Below are 14,748 nucleotides of genomic sequence, written 5' to 3'. Positions count from 1 at the left end.
AATTTGTAGGTGAGTTCATAGACTAATCTTTCATTTGTGAATGGGAAAGCAGATTGAATGGGTCCATTCACAAGTTCCATACACATTCGCTGGAGAGATCCTATCAGATGGTCTTCTGAACAATTAATTTATCAGACATGATTCAATGTCATACTGAGGTACAAACTTACAAAGAAAAAGATTACATCCTAAACTTATTTTAGAAGTTAGAAAAAAATCCTATACCAGCTTTGTAAATTCTCCTTCAGTGTAGTTTACTTTCAAGCTTCAACATTTTATCCCCTAATGTCTTAGTCCTGCTAATACTTTTGTGTTGGAAAGGCCTTCATCATTTATTCTCCCAACAAACCTACACCCATTTGAATGCTACTGGAAACAAATATAAAGACTAGCTCCTGAAGCTAGTCATAGTTTTATAGTTCTAAGGCATGGTCTGCTTATTAATATTTGTCTATCATTAGAAATTGCCATGAGATACAACTTTATCTTTTGCTCGTCACACTTTCTTTCCTGTGCCTAATTTTGTATGACATTTATTCTCATGCTATGGAAATACATGCTAAGAAGGACCCCCTGCCAGCATGGACCAATGAGAGACCCCAATAAACAGAACCATTCCCCTGGCCAATGGTGAACAAGTAGGCAGGCTTACGGAACTACTGATTTTATGAGAGGTTGTTATTGAAACTGAGATATTAAGCTTTAAAAAGCATTATAGAATATGTAATAGTAATGGTATCAGTCCTAGTTTAATAAGAACAACATTATTTATCCAGTAGGTGCCTATAATAATGAAATTAGTGGGATGATGGATACTTAGGAAAAGTTGCTATTAGTATTTTGTGAATATGCATGTGATATAGAGTAGGTTATACTTACAAAACAGCTTCATTTATAAGAGAGTCTTGCAAGTCGAGGAGCTGGGGAGCTAGTGCACTTCAAGACAGGCATATCAGGTAGAGACAGGGGACCATGACAGGTGGTTGTCACCTGCAAAAAGAGAACTCAGGCAAAGGAATGGTTACTGGGTTAGGTGGGTGTCACCTGTAAATACAGAATGCCGATGATATAAGAAGCAAAGTTAGAAAAGTAGACAAGAATTGAAGGAAAATGGTGCGACCTCTGCTAGCAGGTAATGATTGCTCTGATAGTTGTGGGAAAATGTGTTTTAGGAAGAGCAGTATGGTAAGAGTGAAGGTAGAGATTGGAACACCACTGCAAGGTGAAGAAAGCCAGTTGCTCTTAGGGAGAATAATCAGGACAGAGAAGAAAACATTGGCTAGGAAGGATGCCTAAGAAGGGGAGGATGTGAGGAGGGGGTCATCATAATATGGACATAGAAGAGTGCAAAGCAAGATACTTCCTGAATCTTTATGGCAGCTGAGAATGAGTGGGTCATTGTTGGCATGTGGAATGATTTTGATAGCTGGTAGAGGAACAAGGCAGATTTGAAAATGATGATAGAGCAAGTGTAGGTAATAGTTTCCAAAACTTTGATCGAATGTAATAGGAACAACAATGGGTTTACAGAGCAAAAAAAGGCTTAGTTGGTGTTTATTTTGTGATGGGAGCAAGTTGAATGTATGTGTGCCTGCACTGTTCTGAGGTTCAGGAAAATAGAGTATTTTCCCAGGGTCAGACTTTAAAATGGCCTGTCTGATGATTGCCATATCTGCGCCTATTGCAAGGACTCTGACTGATATTTATTGAATGGCTGAGAATCTCTAAGTCCAAACATTTCTACTCACTTTCAAACTACAAAGACATAAAGGGTTCTTCGTGTTTGGCATTAGCCTTCTGCCATATTGATTTTAAAAATATTTCTGTAATTTTTGTAATTTCTTTTTTTAACTCATGGCTTATTTAGACAAGTGTAATGTTTTAAGTAATTGAAGATTTTCCAGATACCTTTATTAATTTCTAATTTATTTCCATTGTGGTCAAATAATATACTTTTTAATGAGTTTTGGAGACTAGTTTTATGACTATACTGGGGTTTGTTTTGGCAAACACTCTGCTCTTGAAAAGAATGTGTAGTCTGGTGTTGCTTGGGGTGTTTCACAAATATTCTTTCACACTTTTGTGTTCAAGTGTCTTAATTATTCCCACAGCTAATTTATACTGAGCAATTTTTATATTAATTTTCCTCTTTGGTTTTTAACATTTTCTTAATTATGTTGTCAATTTACTATTTTTTCTCCTATAATGTTTCATCTACTGATAATTGATAATATAATTTATGGCATTCACAATTCACAGTATACAATTATAAACACTTTACTGGTCTCATAATTCTAACATAAAATTGTTCATTCTAGCTCAGTTCTGTTTTATTTACTCTTCTTCTCATGTTGCCATGGTTCTTGAGTGTTGGTAGGTTTGATCAACCAGATTCCATTGGATGCCATTAGTGAGAATTTACCTCTCTAGTCCAGAAAGAGTTTTATGGCACTATAATTATTCTTGAGCGTCATTCTGGAGTTTATTTAAACAAATTAATTAAGTTTATTTAAGTGAATTAATTAGGCTGCTGCTGCCGGCTTTTTCTTGTATGACTTGATCCAGGGCTATATGATCCAATCTAGGGTTAGTTTTTCCTCATTACTAGACAGTCTTTCCCAAACATCCACTCCATCACTGATAAGTCTACCATTGAGATATAGCCCCATTCTTGACTCTGTGTTAGTGCCAGGCATTTTACTGGGGTTTTCTCCCCAGCTTTGGATAGTTTTCCCTTACATGTAGCATTCGAGGCAATCCTCTGTTGACTTTCATGGTTTTGATTCTAACCATGACTAACCATGGAATCTAGCAGGTATATTCTTCTGCACCCTCAAGTTCTAATCTCTCTACTTAGGGAGACTCTGGGCTGCTTCTTTCCTGAATTCCATTCTGAGAACTCTCTCAGGTCAGGACACTAAGAAGTTTGTATAACACACCTCATCTTTTAGGGACCAATGGCATTTATTGACTGGCATCCATTGTCTCAAACTTCCTTGTTTTATATCTCTTATTTTCATCCTTTAGGGGGTGGGTGGTGTCGCTTTACCTAGGATAATAAATCTGGTCAATGTTGCCATATCTTGAGTTGAATAACAAGGTTCTATTAGATTGATTTATAGTTTTTAAACATCTAAAGGTATTTATATGGGCTCCCATTTATACTGTTTCCCTATTTAGTGTTATGAAGACTCTGCTAAATCTGAGAAAGGAGTGTGAAAAAACAAACAAACAAAGGAACAAACAAACAAAACACTGGAGAAGGTAATTGGTGTAGAAAAAGTCTGGAAGCAGTATAATTTTAAATTTTTCATAGAAAGGAGATAATAGAGGGTACTTTAACATGGTAAAAGATTACAATATGCATGGTTATGATTTAGAACTATTGTTGGTGATTGATAAGTAAAAGGCTCTTGAGCAATAGACACGTACAGTTGCTTTGGAAAGTATTCAGTTTAAATTTGCATTAATTGTTATAGTGAAATAGTTTTCCATCGTTTTTTCAAAGTCTTGGCATCAGCTAGAGAAGATATTTGGTTGACTCTATCATGTATTATATGGGAAAAGGAAAGTAATAAAACACAGATTTTAGGCTGGCTATGGAAAAATACGAGAAAAAATGTAATAAATTCAGGAGTAAATGTGTAAGCAATAGGTAACATTTATTTAGAACCCATTGTGTGCCAGACTTTCACTGTGTTTCATCTTCTGGATGATCTTAGTTTCCTCATTGCAAACATATTAGGCAAGTGTGTGGGCTTCCTTTGGGTTAAGTCTAATTCCACCTTCTTTAGATGAAGAAATTGAGGCCTTTGCCCATGCTTGCACAGTTAGGAAGTGACTGATGGAGGATGTGGGTCCAAGCAGCCTGATTTAAGAGCCCACACATGTAACCACTGACTATCTTGCCAATGAGTTTAAAATGGGAATGGATTCAAATGTGCAAGCAAGCTGGAAGGATTGGGGGTTGCGGTCAGAAAGCAGGATATTAATGCTAAGGATGCCAGAGACGGAGCAGTTTGGGGTGATGCTGGACCTAAAGTGGGTGATGAAAGCAGAATTGAAGCAAATGTAATTGGAGTTGACCATTTGAGAACTTTTGGGCGGTTTTTGATGATTCATGTTCATAGACATTAAGTGCACCCATGGTAAAGGCTGAATTGGAGGTAGAGGCTAGACTCGTAAAGTTTTATTTTTTGTAACTGGCCATTGTTGATGTGGTAGAGTTTAGTAAGGGAGTGAATGAACCCACTCATTGTATACCAGAGTAGAAAAATAAGTTTATTGATTATCCACAGGAAGAAGTGGGAAGGGCAGCAATAAAAGAATCACCTGGCTGCCAGCTCCTTTCTTCACAGCCTTCCTTGAAACCTCTTTTCCTCTTCTCATGGTCTAACTTCCAGTTTCATGACACATATGTTACAAGCATTTTCCCTCCTGCCTGGTTTCATAGCTGTGTCAGCCCCAAATTACACACAGAGATACTGTATTAATTATGAAACTGTTGGCTGGTTATAAGCATCTCTTATTGGCTACCTCTGTCTTAAATATTAGCTTATTTCTATCAATCTAAGTGTTTCCACGAGGTCTTATCTTACTGGAGAAAGGGTCTAGACATCTTATGTCCTATGTCTCTAGTCCTCTCTGCTATGTCTCCCAGAATCCTCCTTGTCTCCTAGTCCCCCTTATCTTGCTTCCCTATGGGTCAACAGTGCCTTATTCATTAACCAATAAGAGAAACACATTTACAGAATGACACCTCCCATCACACATAGTCACACTCACTCTGTAGAAATCTATATGGAAGTTATCTTCTTTTCAGTTAGGTTTTCCACCGTGCTGTTCCTGCCATGCAAATGAGGGTGGTTCTGATTGGTTGATGCTTGACTCTCCTATGGGTGGCAGTCTGCACCAAAGTTACTCAACCTCACTGGAGGTTTGGATAGAATCACTGTTTTCTTTTGTGTACTTCTCGGGGATACTTCCTGGACCAGGTTTTAATTGCGGGCAATCCCTAATTGTGAGCCTTCTTTTCCAGTCTTGGACTTCTCTCTGCGAATGATTTCTTCTAGGTCATTAGAAAATTTACAGTTTCAACATTGGACACTTCATTTTATTGGGAAATAAGAGTTGTCGGGTCTCTGACTGCCAGTGACTGCAAATGGATACATCTGTGTATTATTTGTTGTCTCTCCTGAAGTAATCCAAGGTCCTTTTCGGGGATATTTTTTCCTGTCACCATTTGGGACTTAGTGCCGGGTCTTAGCCCAACCGCAGAAGGCTGGGCTGGGTCCGAGGAAAGGTAAGTGCGCTGCTTGCCCATTCCCCAGCCTCCCAGGATCCCAGAAACAATCAGATGCATTGGGCAGTCTAGTCAAGCAGGAACCTGTTTATTGCCTTGTAGCAAGTGTTTCTTAAAGCAAAAAACGCAGGGCGGGGAAACAGGCAGCCAATGGTTTTAAAGGTCAGCATAGCATGCACTTAGGCATCCTATGCTTTACCTCGTGAACACTTGCCTTCTTGATTTGCCCTCAGCACCATCTTTGACAGGTGTGTTTGTCCTTCAACTTAGCATTCTTGAACCAGTCTTTATGTGTTCCTTGACCTGACACTTCACTGATGGAACCTTCAATATAGTCAATATATTCCAGGGAGCTTGATTATTAAGTACTAAAACTCACCAGGACAGCTATACATTTATGTGCCAAACTTGTGGAGTTAAGTTTCTGGGTTGCTTGCTCAATACTTGGGTGGAGACAATATGAAAAGCCAATTTTCAGATGCCATCTTACTTTTTACATTGAATAAAAATCATGTCTTTGTGTTCAAGCATGTGTACATGCATACATGTATATGTGTATGTGTGTATGCCCATGTGCAGCTTGTACACATGTGTACTATAGTGTATGTGTGGAGGACAGAGGACAAATAATGGGAATTAGTTCTTTCCTTTCACCATGTGTGTGTCTCAGGGATAGAACTCAGGTCATACCATTGACTCTGATGTGCCAATTTAAAGGAGCAAAGCATATTGCCACTATTACTGCTAACAATGTGCTTTTAACAAGGCTTGCTATTCGAGGGAAAGGTGACCTTTATCAATTCCATGTTGTACCCCACAGGTTCACAGTGTGGAATTCAGTCCAAAGGTTCCTGCATTTTGGCAATATTTTCTTACTTTGACTTTGTTTAATGTGTGTGTTTTTCTCTGTAGCATTTATTCCTCACTGGGACATTGAAACCTGGTGCTGGGACATGGATTTCTTGTGATGGCCAGGGACATTGATCTAGATGCTTCAGTGAGTAGCAGTGACAGGAAGCACTATCATTCCAGCTCAGTGTGGGTGACATCCAGCTACTGTTGCATTTGGCAATCATGCTGTCACCAAGTTCTATCACCAAGTTGGGCTGACTAAAAACCAAATTGTGCTGGCCTGGTATAAAATCCACTTATGAGATAGCAAATTAGGGTGATGGAAACTTCTTTTAAAAAGGCTATTTAATGTTTTCATGTTAGCAAGTCTTAAAAATTGGTTATTGAATGAATTTTGAAGTGAAAAGCAAAATATTTCCCCAAGTAGTAATTTTGTGCTCCCATGTTTATTTTTGTAATTTTAATTGAGATCACCGTAGTCTAGGCTTAAGAAAATGAAATGGATGGTGACTCTACTGAAATGGGGAAAATGATAAGGTAAGAGTGGAACTGGTTGTCTGGGCAGATGCCAAGGTGAAGGGTCTTACAGGCACAATTAATCTTACATGGTGTGTGTTCTTGAGGCCAGCCTGAGAAACATTTAGCTCATAGGACTTGAGGAGGAGGAGGAAGGTCAGAAAGTTGCAGTGGGGAAGCTGAGTCTTTTCATGCCAGCTGTGATCTCAAAGCCAGCTGTGCTCCCAGGGCCAGCCATGCTCCCAGGGCCAGTAGTGCTCCCAAGGCCACCCTAGCTCCCAGGGCCAGTCTAGCTCCCAGGGCCAGCCCAGCTCCCAGGGCCAGCCCAACTCCCAGGGCCAGCCCAGCTCCCAGGGCCAGCCCAGCTCCCAGGGCCAGCCCAGCTCCCAGGGCCAGCCCAGCTCCCAGGGTCAGCCTAGCACCCAGGGCCAACCTTGCTCCCGGGGTCAGCCATTCTCAGAGCTTCCCTCTATGCAAGGTTAGGAAATGTCCTAGACAACACGTGCAGAAAGGATGCTGCAACTGTGACATTGAGGGGAGTGGCTTAGTACCAAGTAAATTTTATTTTTCATGCTTTAATATTCTGCAATACTTGCCATTTTAATGGAAAAAGAGTTTTTGAGATAGAAGATGGTCTGAGGAAAGCTCACATGATGTTCCCATAATAGACCCAAGACTCAGTTTTTAGAACTGGCCTTTAACTTTGTTGCAGGCAAGACTGTAGAGAGTAGATTCCTTAGTCTAATCAGGCGAATGTAAACCATTATACCAACAAAGCACATTCTGGCCTTTTCCTCACTCGTGAACTATCCACTTGATGCTGCTGAACGCTAACGGCATGAAGCAGTTCTGGCCTATCAACATGATTTGTTTGGTTCCATGGGCATATGATCTAGTGCTAATTTGCAGAGGTCTGTTCCCAAAAGCTCACTTGGATAGCATTTATTAAAAATGCAAGTCTTTTGACTAATGAATGGTAAGATGATAATATTTTGTCTTTCTTCCAAGTAAACAGATTGGATTCCAGGAATTTGAGTGATGGGAACAGTGACCTTTAAATTAGTTTTCAAGTGGTAGAACCCTTTCTGCTGTGAAAATGCATATACAAATATCTTGGAGAGCATGAGTCTCCAAGGGATGAGGAGGAGGAAAAGAAGTGATGAGCTAAACAATATGGACTTCACATGGCATTATTAACATTCCTTTCTTAGAAGTAAATAGTTTTATCATCTAATTTTAGGCAAGTGTTCTATTTTAATGCAGAAAGTGTTATTGTTAAAAAAAAAACCCCTTCTAGACAAGTTTGGATGTCTGTGCAACTTTTTTTTTTTTTTTTTTTTTTTTGGTAAAGACTCTTCTGTTGAAGGTCTACTAGCTGCTGGGGTCTATTTGGGGTACTGGAGACACAGTAGTAACAAGATGTGTTTACTGTAAGCATGGTATTCTTTCTAGTAAAAAGAGACAACGAAAATAACAACTAGGAACTTGCTTTTATTTTTCTTATTCTTCGTTCCTCGTTAAATTTCCTTTGCCAGAGTGTTTATGTTTGCTTTTGTTCTATACCCACTAAACACCCACTGCATCCAGTTCACAACTGGAATATGTGTTCCAGGAGCTATGGGAGCTTTGCCAATCATATTCTAAAGGTCAGGAAATGACTGCCCCAAAGTATCTCATAAAGTGCTAGCAACTTTCTCAGGAGTCTTGTGAACCTGTCAAATGCTACCAAAGCCTTGAGGGTACCACTCCTGAGATAAACCCTGGAGAGGAGAATAAAATTTTCCCTTGGTAAGTCAGCTCCCCATCTGATGTATGTGAGTCCCCCAGAGAGTCCTGGCCTACACAGGAGAAGGAAAGGGAATAAAAACAAATTCGTTCTTTTGGAGAAGAAAGATGGAGTAAAATTGATGGCCAGGCACCCTAACAATCAATGTAAAAAAGAAAATGGTTATTGGTTACAAGTTCAGTGGGAGATTATTGATTATAAGTGTTGACATTGCAGCAGAGTGAAAAAGACTAGAAATAAATGAGGCTAGATAACGAGGCTGAGTATAGATTATGTAGAATCTCATAGGATATTGATTTTGAATTCTATATGTGAAAGAAAGTTGTATTTTGTATTCATAAGTGCTTATATATACAAAAACAGAGGTGTGTGTGTGTGTGTGTATGTGTGTGTGTGGGTGTGTGTATGTTCAGATATTATACCTGCAGAACACAATTTCAGACACTGGAAAACAATGAAAAATCAATAATTCTAAAAGTCTGGAAATTAAGAGCTGGCACTGACTTAGCTCCAGTTTCCTACTCAAATATTAACCCTCTGAAGTAGGGTTTTATTGTTGAGGATATGAAGGACGCAATTTCAGAGAAGTAGAATCATTGGATATCTATGGTAAAATATTAGAAGCAGGAGCACTAAACAAACCAACCAATCAACCTGAAGTCCAAAAATCTGAGGATTATATTTATCTATATCCCTGACTGACTAGTGTATATGGTGTGTGCAACTAATCCAGAAAGCATCAAGAAAAGGTAGGAAGAGAGATGTGAATTTGTTGGTGAAAGACATGACTGCTTCTGGTGAGATATTGGAGTTTCTCCTTGATTGAGGGAGTCTTATAGTCTGCACACAATCTGGGTGGCAGAAAACAGAAGCCTATTAGATTGATTCGTCAGAGGGTAGGATTATGGGATAGAAGACCAACTGGAAATTTACTGGGGGCAGGCAGGGGGCTACAGGCAAGAAACCACCAAAAGGGTGAACCTCATAATCTTTAGTGTAAACTCAACTGAATTCCTTGGCAAATGACTAAACAAAATAGGCATGGAAGAGGCCACCAGGGGGCCAGGCTAAAACAGCAGTAACTAGAAGCCAAGAAAGCTTGGCAGTGATACGAGCCACTTTCCATACCATGGGGAAGTTGGATTGCAATATTAGTTCACATGAGTTAGTCTCTTACTAAGTCCTAAGGAAAAGAGGACTTCAGTGTCTCTAATGGAGAAATGCAGAGTGCCTTTTATTGCCAGGATGCATGTGCCTCCTCTATCCACACTTTCTTATGCTCAAGTCCTAACTTCCAACACAGTTCTAGTTTCAGGGTTAGCTCTTATAGTCATCAAGAACCTAGAGAGTTTCTTTTTTCCATTCCTTCCATTTAATTCCCCAGTGTGCTAACATTGACCATCGCTGTACATCTGTTGAAATGCAATATTTTCCTGAACCTTGGGTGTGGAAGCCATTACTTCTAAAGAAACAGTTACTTGGAGTCAACCACAAGGCAGTGTTGATCCTACAGGATTGATTTTCTTAGAAGGTGAGACAGAAACTTCTTCATTGTAGATGTACAGAGAAAAGGGCATACAAGTAAGTAGTGAGAAGATGGCCCTCTGCAAGCCACAAAAAAAGCCTTCCCTGGAAATCAAATTAGCCAGCATGTTCATCTTTAAATTATAACCACCAGAACGGAGAAAATCAATTTCTATCATTTTATGCACCTATTCTGATGTAATTCACTGCGGTAGCCTGGGCATTCTACCTATTATGACAAGTTTGCAGGGGGAAAATACTAGCCATAGAAATAAAAGGCAGTGTGGATTCATGTGCAGGAAGAAATTCTTAATGCAATCTGATTTCAATTAGCGCAGATGTTAAATTAACACAGACTTTAAAAGTGCTTTTGAGTAGACAAAAAATGTTTTTAATGATTGAAAAGAAATGATATTTTAATAGAGAAATGAAAACAAGAATTTACTCAAATGCAACTTCTTTTGTGTGTGTGTGTGCATATGTAAAAATGTGTGCACATATGCAAGTGTGTGTGTGTGTGTGTGTTTGTGTGTACTTTGTGGGTGTGTATGTGGCAGCTAGAAGCTAACCTCAGTTGCTGACCCTAAGGCATTATCTTCATTAGTTCATTTTTCTTCTCCTTTTTAATAGATAGGGTCTCTTATTGGATTTGAACTCATCAAATAGGTCACACTGCTGAGCCGCAAGTCCTAGGGACTTGTCTGTTTCTGTTTGCCCAGCTCTGGGATTACAACCATGGGCTATCATGCCTGAAGTCTTCATATAATGTTGAGACTTAAACTCAGTTTCTAATGCTTGATTAATATTTTACCAACTTATTTATCATAGAAGGGCCTACCGCTAAAAAGGAAAAAAAATAAATTTCCTAATTTAAAATAGTTGTTTAACACAAAAGAAGACAACATAAAGAGAAGAGGAAACAAAGGCCATTTGAGAAAAATCCAACTAGGTAGGTGTTAAACCTATATGGCCATCGGATCTGTCACAGATGAAACACCATGATTCATTGGTTCACTATAAATTTTTGCTGAAGGTGAAATGTCAGAATTATATTTGATTAAGGAAGTTGCAATATATGTATAAATATTGAATTAAATAGAACTAGCAGTTACTGTTAAAGACAAATGTAGGCATTTCATACTGCTAAAAGGATCAGTACAGGGAGACATAACAATTATAAACATGACTTCAACTTGCAAAAATAATTAAACTTAAACTAAGATAATATAGATAGTTTCTTGGTTAGAGGTAGGACCATATTTGGGAAGAGAAAAAAAAATCAATTTTTGCCAGTGGAGTGTCAATGGGTGTATCACCCACAACTCAGGGCAAGCCTTATACTTAGAAATAGTTTGTTAACATGAAACAAACTCAGTGGTGTTTTTATGTGCCTTTTATTTTCCCTAGTTTTGGATTTTTGTTTTCCATTTCTTGCTTTTTAGGGGGTTTTGGTGGTTCTTTTTTTTATTTAAGAGAGGAACAGGAAGAAGGGGAGGGGGAGGAGGGAGAGATAGAGGAGAGACAGACGAGGGAGGGGGAAGAGAACATAAAGTTGGATGTGTAGGGAGTGTAGGGATATTACTTTTAATATCCATATTTGTTAAATGCATCCTGAATATACATACAAGGTGTTCATGAGCATGGGGAAAGTCTGGAAGAGTTGAGGGGATATGATTAAAATTTGTTGTATGAACAAATTTTAATAAAAAGCATGAACTACAAAAAAGATAAGCTAAGATAGCAGGGATGATGGATAAACAACTATAGTTGAAGTTTATATTAATCTTCAATATCTCACAGAACAAGCTTGTTAGTAATACAGAAAATTAATTGATACTGTCATAATCTGACCTTAATGATATTTCATAAAACATTCTGGTTGACAAGAATATGTTTCTTCTCAGAAGTACACAGAAACAGTATAGTCTACAAGAGAGATCATACTCTGTACAACAAAACACTATTAATTTATTTGAAAGGACTGGAGTCATAGGAAGTATGTCCCCTGACCTCAGTAGAACTAAATTAAGAATCAGTGTGATATCTGGGAAATCTTTATACATTTGGTACATGGTGATTATACTTTTAAATTATCCTGAGGTAAAGAAGAAATAGAAGGAGCTGAGAATATCTTAACATGAATAAAACTTAAAAATGCAACTCACTAAAATTCTTGAGAATTGGTAAAAAGGAAATCTGTAACAGCAAATGCTTCCCTTGGAAAAGAGGGATGAGTTCGAGTCACTATGAGCTCCTCAAGATGCTAGGAAAAGGGACAACAAGGTCACAGGAAGAAGCAGTCATTGTATCTATTCCTCAATGAAAATAGAAAATAATGAATAAGAGAAGTTACATTAAGCCAAACAAGTCCTTTAAGAGGAAAACCAACTGGAGCTGGAGATATAACTGAGCAGCTAAGAATGCTTGCTGCTCTTGGAGAGGACAGGAACTGAGTTCTGTTCATCCATGTCAGATGCTGCCTATGATCCCAGCTGGAGAGTGTCTGATGTCCTCTGCTAACCTCCAAGGATACCCACACACTTGTACATATACTAAAGGCTAATAATTTTTAAAACAATAAGGTAATATCTGTGCAAGCATATTAAGAAAAATCAGAAAATGTTCAATAATAATAAAGATCACACTTAGTACAAATATGTAGTTTACTTTTAATATCCATATTTGTTAAATGCATCCTGAATATACATACAAGGTGTTCATGAGCAAAGACATATTTTTATTACTTTCTTTATAGTAAACCATAACTATATCAGACTCTAGTCTGTTTTATCCTTCAAGACAATATCTGCTTCTTCATAGTTGTATGGTATGACATAAGGATGGAGAAAAATGACGTCTGCATATAAATATCAAATTTAAAGAATAAAAGATAATTCCAAACAATTTTGTCATAGTAAATGTCAAAAATTTAATGAGACAGACAAAATTATTATTATTGTTGTTGTTGGTGGCGGTGTTATTGTTATTATTTTGTTTTTTTTCAAGATGGTTTCTCTGTAGCTTTGGAGGCTTTCCTGGAACTCACTCAGTAGGCCAGGCTGGCCTCAAACTCACAGAGATCCAACTGCTTTTGCCTCCCGAGTGCTGGGATTAAGAGTGTATGCCACCACTGTCAGGTGAAACAGACAAAATTATTTTAAAAAATCCAATTCTAAATGAAAAATAAAACCAAAGTGGTCTAATATTAATAAAAACTAGATTAAAGCCTTTCAAACATGATTATATTGCTCATTGATGGAACACATGTCTAGCATGCACAAAGCTCTTGTTTAACCACCATACTGGAACTAAATAGACAGGTGAATATGAAATAACTTTTACCTGAGGAAGTCAGGACATTTATGGTTTGGCTGATTGGATTTCATCAAACATTTTAAGAATAAGTAAAATCAGTTCTATGTAGAGTCTTTTGGAAAATATTCATTTACCTGGTGCTTAGTGAATGAATGACAGGGGCAAAGGGTGAGGCAGGGTAATTTGTTAAGAGTCAGTTCTAATCAGATATATCAAATTGACAGTGAATTAAATAAGTGTTGTAGATGTGATGCTGATAGTTCTTATTGAGTGTTGGTAGTTCTGGGGGCATGACCAATCAATCAAGATACCCACTAGTCTTTGCCTTAGACAATACTAAATGTGGCAAATTGTTACAATGGAGGAAACTAGAGAGGAATAAATTTAGGAATAGGGGTGAAGGCGTTTTGAACAATGCTAATTTGCATGCATTGAATTAAAATGCTTCTACAATGACCAAATGCAACATCACTTGGATTAGTTCTGTCTCTTTTGGAGAAGTCCAGGCTGAAGATAAGGGTTATCAGTGTCCAGACATGTTTTCACATGAAAGCTGGCTGAGATCCTCAGGCCAGTAGTTATAGGCTATGGACTAGAGGCTGCCCTGGACTGATGCCTGAAGTCAACTAGTCATTTAGAAACATCAGAGAACAAGAGACAATGTGTCTCTCTATTCAATATTCATTAGCTCTTTGTAACACTTCCAAAATGATTTTTACAAATACCCAACTCTTCAATCTAGACATCCCTGTTTACTGAAGACACTGTTCTGTCCTGAGGATCATACCATTTTCTCTGCCATTTTCCCTTTTGAGTCCTATCTGTCTGTCTGTCTTCTTTCTATCTATCTATTATCTATCTATCTATCTATCTATCTATCTATCTATCTATCTATCTATCTACTGTTTTCTATTTTATGGAGCATTCCTTTCCTGTAGTGGGCTCAGTCACATTTTGGTTTCAGCCAAGTTATACAAACTTACAAAGTTTCCTTGCCTTCTCTGGCTGACCAAAGAGCTGCCTCCTCAGTATATGCTATTCTATTAATATATATATATATATATATGTGTATGTATACATATATATATTATTAATTTTCAACAAATGCATTTCATTATTTAAAATGTCTTTGATTATTAATATTATTTTTCCTACTTTTCTCTATTTCTATCTAATATTGTGCCCTCTGCTTTGGCCTTTGACACCTTTTTTGCTTATTTCCTTCTCTCACTTTAAAATACACTCAATAAATTCAGGATCCAGACTTTCTTTTTTATTACATGCATGTATGTATGCATATGTGTGTGTATGCATGTATGTATATATGTGTGTATGTATATACATGTGTGCATGTGAAGGTACACATGTCATTATATTCATGTAGAGGTCAGAGAAGAACTTGCTGCATTCAATTCTTTTTTTAAGTCATGTGAGCCATGGAGTAGAACTCAGA

The sequence above is a fragment of the Phodopus roborovskii genome, unplaced genomic scaffold, assembly GCF_943737965.1.
Source record: "Phodopus roborovskii unplaced genomic scaffold, PHOROB, whole genome shotgun sequence".
NCBI classification, from domain to species: Eukaryota; Metazoa; Chordata; class Mammalia; order Rodentia; family Cricetidae; genus Phodopus; species Phodopus roborovskii.
The sequence above is the reverse complement of the archived record's forward strand: the minus strand, read 5'-3'. Positions refer to the sequence as shown.